Genomic DNA, 13,478 nt, shown 5'->3' with positions numbered 1-13,478 from the left:
ATCGCTGGGTTGCTGTGGCAATCGGACGCCAGAAAATGGCGTCCGAGTCTGCCTTGTACGGGAGTCGATGAGGACCCGCCTGCGGCGTGTCCTCATAGGCTTGCTGTCAGTGAATAACTGACAGCGCTAATACACTGCACTACGTATGTAGTGCAGTGTATTAGAGTAGCGATCGGGGCATCAGGCCCTCATGTCCCGTAGTGGGACAAGTAAAAAAAGTAAAAAAAAGTTAATAAAAATGTGGTAAAACAATAAAAACACACACATTTCAAATAAAAATAAAGCTAAACTGACTTTTTTCCCATAGTAAGTCTTTTATTATGGGAAAAACCGTAAAAATAAAAAAAACTATACATAATTGGTATCGCCGCGTCCGTAACGACCCAAACTACAAAACTATTATGTAATTTATCCCGCACGGTGAACGCGGTAAAAAAAACATGAAAAACAGCACCAGAATCTTTGTTTTTAGGTCACGTCTCCTTCCAAAAAATGCTATAAAAAGTGATCAAAAAGTCACATTTACTCCAAAATAGTACTAATAAAAAATGACAATCCGTCCCGCAAAAAATAATCCCTGACACCGTTTCGTGCACGCAAAAATAAAAAAGTTCTGGGTCTTAGAATATGGCGATACAGAAAACAAGTGATTTTATAAAAAAAGTGATTTTATTGTGCAAAAGCCGCAATACATAAAAAAAACTATATAAATTTGGTATCGCCGCGTACGTAACGACCCAAACTACAAAACAATTATGTAATTTATCCCGCATGGTGAACGCCGTAAAAAAAAAACATGAAAAACAACGCCAGAATCTTTGTTTTTAGGTCACATCTCCTTCCAAAAAATGCTATAAAAAGTGATCAAAAAGTCACATTTACTCCAAAATAGTACTAATAAAAAATGACAATCCGTCCCGCAAAAAATAATCCCTGACACCGCTTTGTGCACGCAAAAATAATAAAGTTATGGGTCTTAGAATGTCGACACAGAAAACAAATGATTTTATAAAAAAAGTGATTTTATTGTGCAAAAGCTGCAATACATAAAAAAAACTATATAAATTTGGTATCGCCGTAATCGTATCGACCCACAGAATAAAGCTAACATGTAATTTAGGGCACACTGTGGATGCCGATAAAAAAAACAATAAAAAACTATTCCAGAATTGCTTGTTTTTGGTAATTTCCTTTACCAAAAAATGAAATAAAAAGTGATCAAAAATTCGTATGTGTTCTAAAATGGTACCAATAAAATATACAGCCCGTCTCGCAAAAAACAAGCCCGCACACCACTCAATCAACTGAAAAATAAAAAAGTTATGGCACTAGTAATGCGGTGATGAAAAACATCTCAATGCGCAGGCCGGAGGGGAACATTCCTTCAGTTTCAGGGCCCTAGTATTTAGGAACTAGGAAAGGGAAGGGACATGGCACATCCGCTGGAAGCGAGGGCGCCCGTATTATACCAGCGCAAAACTTTCCCAGTAATATTTCCCAAACTACGAAGGAGAAAAAGTCCCCAAAAGGTGCAGTGTAAAGAGTGTTACAAAAGGGGGATAAGAAAGAAAACCGTTTATCAGTGTGACGCCGGCCTGTGCATAACGGATCGCTTCACAGCGTAACACACATCTATGGATAATTGTATTATTTACCCCATTATTATACCCTCTTATTATGCCCTGATGTACTCCGCACAGATTACATATACCCCTGATATACTCCGCACAGATTACATATACCCTGATGTACTCCACACAGATTACATATACCCCTGATATACTCCGCACAGATTACATATGCCCCCACATTATAAACGGAAATACCAGCAAAACCCCAAACAGAACTATTACCAAGCAAAATCCATGCTCAAAATGGCGGTCTTTCCCTTCTTAGCCCTACAGCGTGCCCAAACAGCAATTTATGGCCACAAGTAAGGCATTACCATACCCGGGAGAACCCGCTTAACAATTTATGGGGTAAGATTCTCTAGGGGCACAACATCTTGTGCGGTGAATGGGCAGATCAGTGGAGAAATTGCAATTTTCACTTTGCACAATCCACTGCGTATTCATTTCTGAAAAACACCTGTGGAGTCTAAATTCTCACTACATCCCTTGATAAATGCCTTTAGGGGTGTAGTTTCTAAAACGGGGTCACTTTTGTTTGGTACATCAGTGGTTTTGCAAATGCAACATGGCGTCCGCAAACCATTCCAGCAAAATCTACGCTCCAAAAGATAAATACCGCTCCTTTTCTTCTGAATGCTCCCGTATACGTAAACAGCCGATTATAACCACATATGGGGCGTTACTGTACTCGGGAGAAATTACTTTACAAATGTTGGGGTGCTTTTTCTTCTCTATTCCTTGCAAAAATGAAAATGTGTATCTAAAACGACATCTTGTTTGAAAAAAAAAATTATTTTTCATTTTCATGGCTTAATTCTAATTAATTCAGCAAAAAACCTTTGGGATCAAAATGTTCACTATACCCTTAGATGATTCCTCAGGGGGTGCAGTTTCCCAAACGGAGTCACTTTTGGGGTGTTTCCACTGTACTAGTACTACAGGGGCTCAGCAAATATGACATGACACCCAGAAACCATTCCAAAATCCAAATGGTGCTCCTTCCATTCTGAGCCCTACCGTGTGTCCAAACAGATGTTTGTGACCACTTGTGGGGTATTGTTTTACTCGGGAGAAGTTGCTTTACAAATGTTGCGGTGCTTTTTCTCCTTCAGTCCTTGTGGAAATGAAAAAAAAATACCTAAACCTACATTTTCTTTGAAAAAATGTAGATTTCCATTTTTACGGCCTACTTACAATAAGTTCTGTAAAAAAACTGGCTGGTCAAAATGCTTGCTACACCCCTAGATAAATTCCTCGAGGAGTATAGTTTCCAAAATGGGGTCACTTGTTAGGGGTTTCCTCTGTTTTGTCACCTCAGGGGCTTTGCAAATGCGACATGGCCTCCGCAAACCATTCCTGCTGAATTTGAGCTCCAAGAGCCAAATGGCGCACTTTCCATTCTAAGCCCTGCCGTGTGTCCAAACAATCGTTTATTACCACATGTGGGGTACTGTTTTACTCGGGAGAAATTGCTCTACAAATGTTGTGGTGCTTTTTCTACTTTAGTTCTTTTGGAAATGAAAAAAAATTAGCTAAACCTACATTTTATTTGAAAAAATGTAGATTTTCATTTTCATGGCCTAGTTCCAAAAATTTTTGCAAAAAAACTGGCCGGTCAAAATGCTCACTATACCCCTATATAAATTCCTCGAGGGGTGTAGTTTCCAAAATGGAGTCACTTTTGGGGGGTTTCCACTGTTTTAGTTCCACTAGACCTGTTCAAAGCGGATATGGTGCCTAAAATATATTCTAATAAAAAGGAGGCCCAAAATCCACTAGGTGTTCCTTTGCTTCTGAGGCCGGTGCTTCAGTCCATTAGCGCACTAGGGCCATATGTGGGATATTTCCTAAAACTGCAGAACCTGGGCAATAAATATTGAGTTGCATTTCTTGGGTAAAACATTCCGTGGTACAAAAAAAATGGATTCAAAATGAATTTCTGGAAAAAAATAATGAACTTTGTAAATTTCACCTCTACTTTGCCTTAATTCCTGCGCAACGTCTAAAGGGTTAAGAAACTTTCTAAATGCTGTTTTGAATACTTTGATGGGTGCAGTTTTTAAAATGGGGTGACTTATTGGGGGTTTCTAATATCTAAGGACCTCAAAGCCACTTCACAACTAAACTGGCCCCTGTAAAAATAGCATTTTGACATTTTCTTGAAAACGTGAGAAATTGCTGCTAAAGTTCTAAGCCTTGTAACGTCCTAGAAAAATAAAATGATGATCAAAATACGATGCCAATATAAAGTAGACATATGGGGGATGTTAGTTAGCAACATTTTTGTGTGGTATAACTGCCTGTCTTACAAGCAGATACATTTAAATTGAGAAAAATGCTAATTTTTGCAATTTTTCGCTAAATTTTGGTGTTTTTCACAATTAAATACTGAATGTATCGGGCAAATTTTGCCAGTAACATAAAGTCCAATGTGTCACGAGAAAACAATCTCAGAATCGCTTGGATAGGTAAAAGCATTCCGGAGTTATTACCACATAAAGTGAAACATGTCAGATTTGAAAAATGAGGCTCTGTCAGGAAGGTCAAAAGTGGCCAAAGAGGGAAGGGATTAAAGATGTTAGTGCTTTATTAAAAACGTTTATATTCATTTGTGTGTTTGTGTTTTACTTTCTTATTTTTACACTTTTTCTTCCCTATGGGGGCTGCCATTTTTTGTTCCATTTCTGTGTGTGTCGATTAACGACACATACAGACATGGAATACGGCAGCCACAGTCCCATAGGGACTGCGAACGGCTCCCGTCCCATTGACTGCAGTGTACGGCGTCTGTGTGGGAACTGCGCATGCGCCGCTCCCACACAGTCCAATTCGAAATTGGCGCCGTCCGGCGCCATTTTCCTGTGGACCGGAAGTCGCGGCCGGACAGTAATATTACTACTTCCGGTCGCGGCTTCCGGATTTGTGCACTTGGACCAGCGGCAGCAAACGGAGCGGACGGGCCGGAGGGAGCCGCGGCGGCAGGAGCAGGTAAGAGATTTCAATGTATGTTCGTGTTTGTGTGTGTTTACTACTGTATGTAAACCTACTACACTGTGTGTTAGCTCAAAAAATGGCTACACACAGTGTAGGAGGTTACACCGTTCAAACCCCTCGTTTATCCCGGCACTAGCCAGGATAAAGGAGGGGGGGATGCTGAGAGCTCACTAGAGCGAGGGCTTTTTACCCAATTTTGCAAAGCTGCAATTTTGGGGACAGCTCCATCTAGTGACCAAAAATGGGTAGTATTATAAATTAGAATTAATTTATAATATTTCCTGACTCGTGAAAAAAATAAAAAAAATTTGAACAATGTTTAATCACCCACACACTAAATGTTTAATTTTTTTTTAAAAAAACATGTTTTTCTGGCAACACATTCCCTTTAAATATGATCGGAGAACACTGCTAGTGGTCTCCAATCGCTGCCCTGAAGCCCGAGGCTGTTACTAACAAATTACGTACTCTTCCTTGACTAAAAATACACCTCAAAAATGCTAAGAGGAGTATTTTTACCCTGCTGGAAAATATGTAGAGCGGCCTCTGCCTGTAGGTCTACCCCAAGGTACTCTCGCACAGCTTGTACATTTTAATGCCATACCTCGTCCTCTTACTGGGCAGGTATTGGCAGAATTTAACTCCATCTTTGAAATATACTAGTGGCTCATCTGGAAATATTCTTTTGGGTTCGAAGCTTGGCAAGCTGTGGTGCTGAAATGATCAAGGACTAGCCTGATTATAAACAGGTGGTCATCTTTGGGCGGGCACTGTGAATCATTACAATGCAAAAATTTAAGAATTAGGCCGCATGCACACGACAGTAATTACGGGCCCGCAGACTTTTATTGGCCACGGGTACCTTCCCGTTTACTTACGGGAAGGTTCCCGGGCCGTTGAAAAATATAGAACATTCTACATTCTATTTCAGGCCGTAATGACGGCACAGGAAGGCCCATAGAAGTCTATGGGGCTCCCGTAATTACAGGTGGCTACGTGTGTGCACCCGTAATTACGGGGGCGTTGCTACGCAACGTCAGGGGATAGTCACTGTCCAGGGTGCTGAAAGAGTTAAACAATCAGTACTGGATAGAGAGAAGGGGCTGCACTTATTGGCAGTAACTCTTTCAGCACCCTGGGCAGTGACTACCGCTGGACAGGGAGTAAAAACCTGTAACAAAAAAAAGTTAATACTTACCCAGAACTCCCTGCTTCTTCCTCCAGTTCGGCCTCCTGGGATAACGTTTCATCCCATGTGACCGCTGCAGCGGTCACATGGACTGCTGCGTTATCCAGGGAGGTCGGACTGGATGTCAAAAGAGGGACGCGTCACCAAGACAATAGCCGGGGTACGTGTGAACTTTTTCATTCTATCGCTGCGTTCCGCTGCGGAAACTCTGCCCGAAACGGCTGCCTCTTCTCTCTATCTAGCACTGATAGAGAGAAGAGGCTGGCGGTCAGAGCTGGATAGAGAGAAGAGGCTGGCGGTCAGAGCTGGATAGAGAGAAGAGGCTGGCGGTCAGAGCTGGATAGAGAGAAGAGGCTGGCGGTCAGAGCTGGATAGAGAGAAGAGGCTGGCGGTCAGAGCTGGATAGAGAGAAGAGGCTGGCGGTCAGAGCTGGATAGAGAGAAGAGGCTGGCGGTCAGAGCTGGATAGAGAGAAGAGGCTGCTGATCAGAGCTGGATAGAGAGAAGGGGCTAACGGTTAGTGCAGTGCAATATAGCAGAGAAAACTGTTCCATAAATACGGGTGGAATACAGGTGACAACGGACCCGTATTTACGCCAGAGAAAAAAATACGGTCATGTGCATGGGGCCTTACTTAAAAGTGTGTCCGGGTTATGGCCAAGCCGTAAATTGGCATGTTGTACAAAATATCTGTTCTTCAGTATTGCCTAATCTTTAGCGAAGTATAAATTGGTGTGGGCTGGGAAATTAATGGGGAAAAAAAATAATCAGAAACAGAAATTCAGCGCAGATAACGGAGTTTGGACTAAAACTGTAGTTGTCAGGCATTCCTTTAGGAATTTCAAGGCCAATTTTGAAATGCCAGCTTTTTCTTTTCGTGTTTTGTGAACACTTTTTTCACAGTGTTTTTTTTTTTGTTTTTTTTAAATAAAATTAAAAAACCGCAAGCGATTTTTGGAAAATGAATCACGACAAAAAATTTTGACGAACACCACGTTTTTTTCTTCTACCTCCCATTGATTTAAACGGAAGGTCAGAGGCGGAAACTGCTCCAAGAAAAAGCTTGCCGTTTTCTTTTTTTGCGATTTGCAGCGTTTTTTTGGTGCAGATTCCAAGTCAAAGTCAGCACCAAAAAAAAGCCTGAACTGACTGTAAAGACACACTATATAAAATTTAGTGAACGAACTTCAGTAAAAACAAAACTGAACTTCTGTCACGAACTGACGCTAATATATATACACATATACATGATATCAAAAAGTAGTCTAAAAAATATACAACACTAAATTCACACTAACTGTAGAAAAAAGTATAGCTAAAACTTCCTAAAACGCTATATAATTTTTTTATTACAAAATGGAAGTCAGCTACCTTAAATATCCCCTAATTTTTCACCTATGCAGGTACTAGCTACCCAACTATATAGTTTTGTTTAACAGTTTTATATTACAGTGCATCTCCACTTTCACTAAAAAAAAACTATTATAGCACAGGAGGGTGAACAATAACCACTTGTATTACGGATTCTGCTTCTAGTCTCCATGGCTTTCGTATGCAGAACGGACGCCAACATTATAGTATTCTATAGCACTGGCAGCCGTTCTGCATACGGGAGCCATGGAAACCAGGAAGCTCTGTCTCTAACTGCAGAGAGTTATGGGCCACCAGCAGCACAGACTATACACCGTGCGAGCAGCTGCTAGAAGCACAATCAGTAAGGCCCCATGCACACGAACGTGCTTTTGTGGCCGCAATGCCCCCAAAATCCAAGGGTGAATTGAGGTCCCATTCATTTCTATGGGCCAATGCACACGACTGTGGTTTCCATGGTCCGTGCATTGCCACCAGAGCATGGACCGCAAAAAGAACAAACATGTCTTATTACGGCTGTGTTTTGCGGTCCAGGCTTATAGAAAATAATGCACGTGGCCATGTGCACGGCCCGCGATTTGCGGGCAGCTCGCGGGTGACACTCCGCTGCCGGCCAACCCGAAAATCACGGCCGTGCACATGAGGCCCAATACAAGTGATTTAGAAAAAAGGTTCATAGTGCACACTCCTGCACTATAATAATTTTACCGTAAAAGGTGGCGGAATGCTTTATACAGAAAAACAAAAAGGTGCAAAAAATAAAACCTGTGCCAAGCAAATCAGCACAGTTGATGTTGATAATCACTTAGGGTGTGTTCACATTAGCGTCGCCCTTCCGTTCACGGGTCCCACTAGAACTTTCCGTCTGAGAAACCAGTGAACGGAAAGGCAAACTGATACCATATAGCTTCCGTTTGCATTACCATTGATTTTAATGGTAAGTATTCTTTTGCAAATGGTTTCCGTTTGTTTTTTTCGGAAATAGCGTAGTCGACTGCGCCAGTGGCCGCGCATATGCGCTGCTGCTCCATTTAATGTCTATGGGGCCGACGGAGACATCCAAGTACAGTGCTCGGCTGTTTCCATAATTCTCATAGACTTTGAATGGACCGGCAGCGCACATGCGCGACCATCGCTCTATTCAAACTACGGAGATCGGTGGGGGTCCCAGTATTTGTGCCAACAGCGATCGTACATTTATCACGTATCCTGTGGATAAGTGACAAATCCACTTTGAGTGGAAAAACCCATTAATGCTCCAATGTAACTGTACATAGGAATGCGTTAAAGGCAATATACACATTTGAATGGCAAATTTAATAAAATGTGTATCAGTGTTTTGTGTAACTTTAATACTTTTTATTAAAAATTATATTTACTAAAGAAGGGCCTCCTGAGTCACTTCTTAACTGCAGCACGAACGATCATTCCTAGGCATTGGAAGTCCAATGAACCTCCCACAATTAGAGAATGGGTGGTGGAGATGGACCTTCTATATAGAATGGAATGTCTCATTGCAGAGGACCAGGATCACTGATCGAGCGGTGTTCCTCTGGCTTGCATGGTCCTCCTCTAAATCCAGTCCACACTTTGCTAATTGGCTAAGCTGAACAATAATTCCCTTTAGTCTGGCCCACGCGACCCGAATGGGGCCACACTTTCCATCTGGTAACGGGGGGGGGGGGGGGGGGGGGACCTTTCTTCCCTATAGTTCACGCCTTCCTTAACCCCCCCCCCATGTACCGATGTACCAGACACTATATGCGGCTCTTTCATTTTATACTCTACGCCCTATTCCTACGTGTCCCCCCTCGAGTTCCCTTCCCCTTCTTTCTTTGCTTGTTAAAGAGGCTCTGTCACCAGATTTTGCAACCCCTATCTCCTATTGCAGCAGATCGGCGCTGCAATGTAGATAACAGTAACGTTTGTTGTTCAAAAACGAGCATTTTTGGCCAAGTTATGACCATTTTTATATTTATGCAAATGAGCCTTTCTTATGTACAACTGGGCGTGTATTGTGTGTGTACATCTGGGCGTTTTTACTTGTTTTACTAGCTGGGCGTTGTGAATAGAAGTGTATGATGCTGACGAATCAGCATCATCCACTTCTCTTCGTTACCACCCAGCTTCTGGCAGTTCACAGACACACAGCGTGTCCTCCCTCATCCGACGCGATGAAGTTCCTGTGGGAGGAAGTGAGTGACGTCACAGCGTGATCTCGCGAGGACACGCTGTGTGTCTGTGCACTGCCAGAAGTGGATGATGCTGATTCGTCAGCATCATACACTTCTATTCACAACGCCCAGCTAGTAAAAGAAGTAAAAACGCCCAGATGTACACACACAATACACGCCCAGTTGTACTTAACTTTAAACACGCCCAGTTGTACATAAGAAAGGCTCATTTGCATAAATATAAAAATGGTCATAACTTGGCCAAAAATGCTCGTTTTTGAAAAAAAACAAAAACATTACGGTTATCTACATTGCAGCGCCGATCCGCTGCAATAGGAGATAGGGGTTGCAAAATCTGGTGACAAGAGCCTCTTTAAACTTACCTGTAACTCATGCACTCTAGATACATGCCGCCTTATATCATGCCACTCTGGTTTATTGATGCCCGTCGCACATCTTTTGATCCACTTATGAACCAGATTATGTTTGACTACTGAACGTGAGAGACACGTATCTGTCTGTACTCCCTGTAGTTAGAATGCCACTTATGGATTTGTATATGTCTTTTACATCTTGCTTGTAATTTTTGCATTTAAAAAAACTTTTACAATAAACATCAGATTATGAATAAAAAAAAATAATAATTTTTACTTATTTAGATACAGCTGGAGACACGCAGAACCCGACGACACTGAACCCATCAAGTCTGCAGGAAAAAAATGTTTCACTTTCAAAGGTTTATGTAACTGTACGTTGGATGGCACTGTTAGGCTGGGTTCACACGACCTATTTTCAGACGTAAACGAGGCGTATTATGCCTCGTTTTACGCCTGAAAAAAGGGCTCCAATATGTCGGCAAACATCTGCCCATTCATTTGAATGGGTTTGCCGACGTACTGTGCAGTCGACCGGTCATTTACGCGTCATCGTTTGACAGATGTCAAATGACGACGCGTAAATTGACTGCCTCGGCAAAGAAGTGCAGGACACTTCTTTGCAACGTAATTTGAGCCGTTCTTCATTGAAATCAATAAAGAGCAGCTCAAGATTTACGAGCGTCACAGACGCCTCTCATAATGCGAGGAGGAGCTTTTACGTCTGAAACGACGCAGCTATTTTCTCCTGAAAACAGTCTGTCTTTTCAGACGTAAAAGCCAGTTCTCGTGTGCACATACCCTAAGGGTCTCGGTAACCCACCATCTTTACTGTGACTCAATGTTACCATGGAACCTAAAGGTGCTCTCTTGGCATCTGTCAGGTGAATTGGGCTAATCCTGTGCTAAATGAGCTAAGTGTATGTTCACCTCTCTGTTAGAAGCCTCCCTGCAGATCCGGTTAAAAACTTGCTATTATTTCCAGTAAAACAATGGACGCCATAATGGAAACCGAACGGGACCCATTCAAGTCAACTGACCTTTTGTTGTTCTCCTACGACCCAAGTTTATTCAAAAATTTGGGAAGATGGACAACAGAGAGCTTATTTACACTGACATCAGGGGTGAATGAAAAACCATCAAGGTCGCTGCGTTGGAGGCTCAGTCGCAGATTCAGCTGAAAATACCAGAAACGATTAGCATATTGCGCCATTGTTTCAGGTAAATCAACGGACAGCCCATTGTCGGGCGCCGGTTGCCTCGGTTGTTAAACGGAGCCTACACTTCCGCCATTTTCGTTGTTCTGCTCCTCTAAAGGGGCAGAACAACGGAATGCCGAACGCAGATGTGAACAGGGCCTAGTCTGTTATAGCACAAAAGTGAATCTGTTCAATTGCAGAGAGCGGCCCGTGCTATAAACGTCCTATCGTCAGGAAAGTTATAATAAAACAGCTGAGGGACTACATTTACCTAATCCAGCATCTGAATAGTTAAAATAAAACAAAAATCTTTAGAAAATAAGCTGCATCGTGTCCGGTACACCCTTATACCCGACAACCGCCGTGAACCATTCATGAGGACAGTGACAGCAGAACAACATCCCGCCAAAAGCTACAAGTCCCCTAGACTGGCCGCTATGCTTACTTTATATCAGCCCGTACGTGAACATTCACAGACACACTAAAACTTTCTCACCGTTTGCCGGTCTTCAGGCCGTCACTTCACACGCTGCTTATGGCGAACCGGTATTATTTTTTTTCCCCTCTCGCTCTAGCTAAACCAGTAATTGGTTTACAACGGTTGCGCCCTCGTTAGCTTATGGGACTTGTAGTTCTGGTCCTCGCTTAACTACTACAACGACTGCGTGTAACAAACTGCAAGTCCCGTGATGCTTTAGGTGAAAAATACGAGAAGCGGGAGGAGTGGTTTGGTTTCTAAGTTTATGTTGCACGATCGCACGCCATGTTGAGTGCGTTTAGAGGCGCGCGCCGTTGATGATACTGAGCGGCAGATGATTCATGGCTCCCGAAACTAAAATTAAGAGCCAGCATTTAAAAAAAACAAGAAAAAGGGTTTGCCAGACCAAACATTACATCTTTCAGTTCTTCAAGCTTCACCAATAACTACCGTCATGAACCTCTACAAAAAAACACAATTCTCATAACATTCCATATGATTTCAATAGTAATCTGGATTAAAAAATTGCTTTCGGTTTGAATTAATCACGTGAAATCCAAAATGATCACAGGAAAATGAATGTAGTCGTGATGTCAAAGGAGACCATAGAAATGCATTATATACTATATCGCACTGCGATCTAGTGTAAATGCACTTATTTGATAATCGTGTATAATGTACTGTGGAGCCCAATCAGGCAACAGTGCCTGATTGGTCTCTCCACAACAAAAAAAAAGTAAAAACACGCCCAGTTGTCTATTAACCCCTTTAGGACACAGCCTGTTTTGGCCTTGTGGACACATGATTTTGTCAAATCTGACATGTGTCACTTTATGTGGTAATAACTCCGGAACGCTTTTACCTATCCAAGCGATTCTGAGATTGTTTTCTCGTGACATATTGTACTTTATGTTAGTGAAAAAATTTGGTCGATAAATTCAATATTTATTTGTGAAAACCGTCAAATTTTAGCAAAAATTTGCAAAAATTAGCATTTTTCTAAATTTAAATGTATTTGCTTGTGAAACAGATAGTAATACCACACAAAATAGTTACTAGTTAACATCCCCCATATGTCTACTTTATGTTTGCATCATTTTTTTTCACGTACTTTTATTTTTCTAGGACGTTACGAGGCTTAGAACTTTAGCAGCAATTTCTCATATTTTCAATAAAATTTCAAAAGGCTATTTTTTCAGGGACCAGTTCAGATGTGAAGTGGCTTTGAGGGCCTTATATATTAGAAAGTCCCCATAAATCACCCCATTTTGAAAACTGCACCCCTCAAAGTATTCAAAACCACATTCAGAAAGTATTTTAACCCTTTAGGCGTTTCACAGGAATTAAGGCAAAGTAGAGGTGAAATTTACAAATTTCATTTTTTTTGCCGAAATTCATTTGTAATAAAAAAAAATCTGTAACACAGAAGGTTTTACCAGAGAAACGCAACTCAATATATATTGGCCAGATTCTGCAGATTTTAGAAATATCCAACATGTGGCCCTAGTGTGATAATGGACTGAAACACAGGCCTCAGAAGCAAAGGAGCGCCTAGTGGATTTTGGGGCCTCCTTTTTTTAGGAATATATTTTAGGCACCATGTCTGGTTTGAGGAGGTCTTGTGGTGCCAAAACAGTCGAAACCCCCAAAAAGTGACCCCATTTTGGAAACTACACCCCTCAAGGCATTTTTCTAGGGGTATAGTTAGCATTTTGACCCCACAGTTTTTTTGCAGAATTTAGTGGAATTAGTCTGTGAAGAAGAAAATCACCTATTTTTCTGTGGAAACATAGAATTTTTTCACTTTTACAAGGAATAAAGGAGAAAAAGCCGCCCAACATTTGTAAAGCAATTTCTCCCGATTACGGCAATACCCCATATGTGGTCGTAAACTGATGTTTGGACCCACAGCAAGGCTCAGGAGGGAGGGAGCGCCTTTTGGATTTTGGAGCGCAGATTTTGCTGGATTGGTTTTCAGTGCCATGTCGGGTTTGCAACGCCCCGGAGGGACCAAAACAGTGGAAACCCCCCAAAAGTCACCCTATTTTGGAATCTACACCCCTCAAGGA

The 13,478-nt window shown here is 41.9% G+C and overlaps 1 protein-coding gene across 3 annotated transcripts in view; it reads right to left on the bottom strand.

Annotated features, from left to right (window-relative positions):
- Positions 1–11,651, bottom strand: part of RANGAP1 (Ran GTPase activating protein 1) — a 150,494-nt gene extending 138,843 nt beyond the window's left edge. The window contains exon 1 of one of the 3 annotated variants that reach the window (XM_075833713.1): positions 11,428–11,651. The gene's annotated coding sequence lies outside the window, so the exon portion shown is untranslated. The remainder of the gene's footprint in view (positions 1–11,427) is intronic. The other 2 variants (XM_075833711.1, XM_075833709.1) reach the window with 2 other exon arrangements.
- Between the last annotated feature and the right edge of the window lie 1,827 nt (positions 11,652–13,478).

Source organism: Rhinoderma darwinii, chromosome 7, assembly GCF_050947455.1.
Source record: "Rhinoderma darwinii isolate aRhiDar2 chromosome 7, aRhiDar2.hap1, whole genome shotgun sequence".
NCBI lineage: Eukaryota > Metazoa > Chordata > Amphibia > Anura > Rhinodermatidae > Rhinoderma > Rhinoderma darwinii.
Note: the sequence above shows the minus strand (reverse complement) of the source record. Positions and strands in the feature narration are given on the sequence as shown.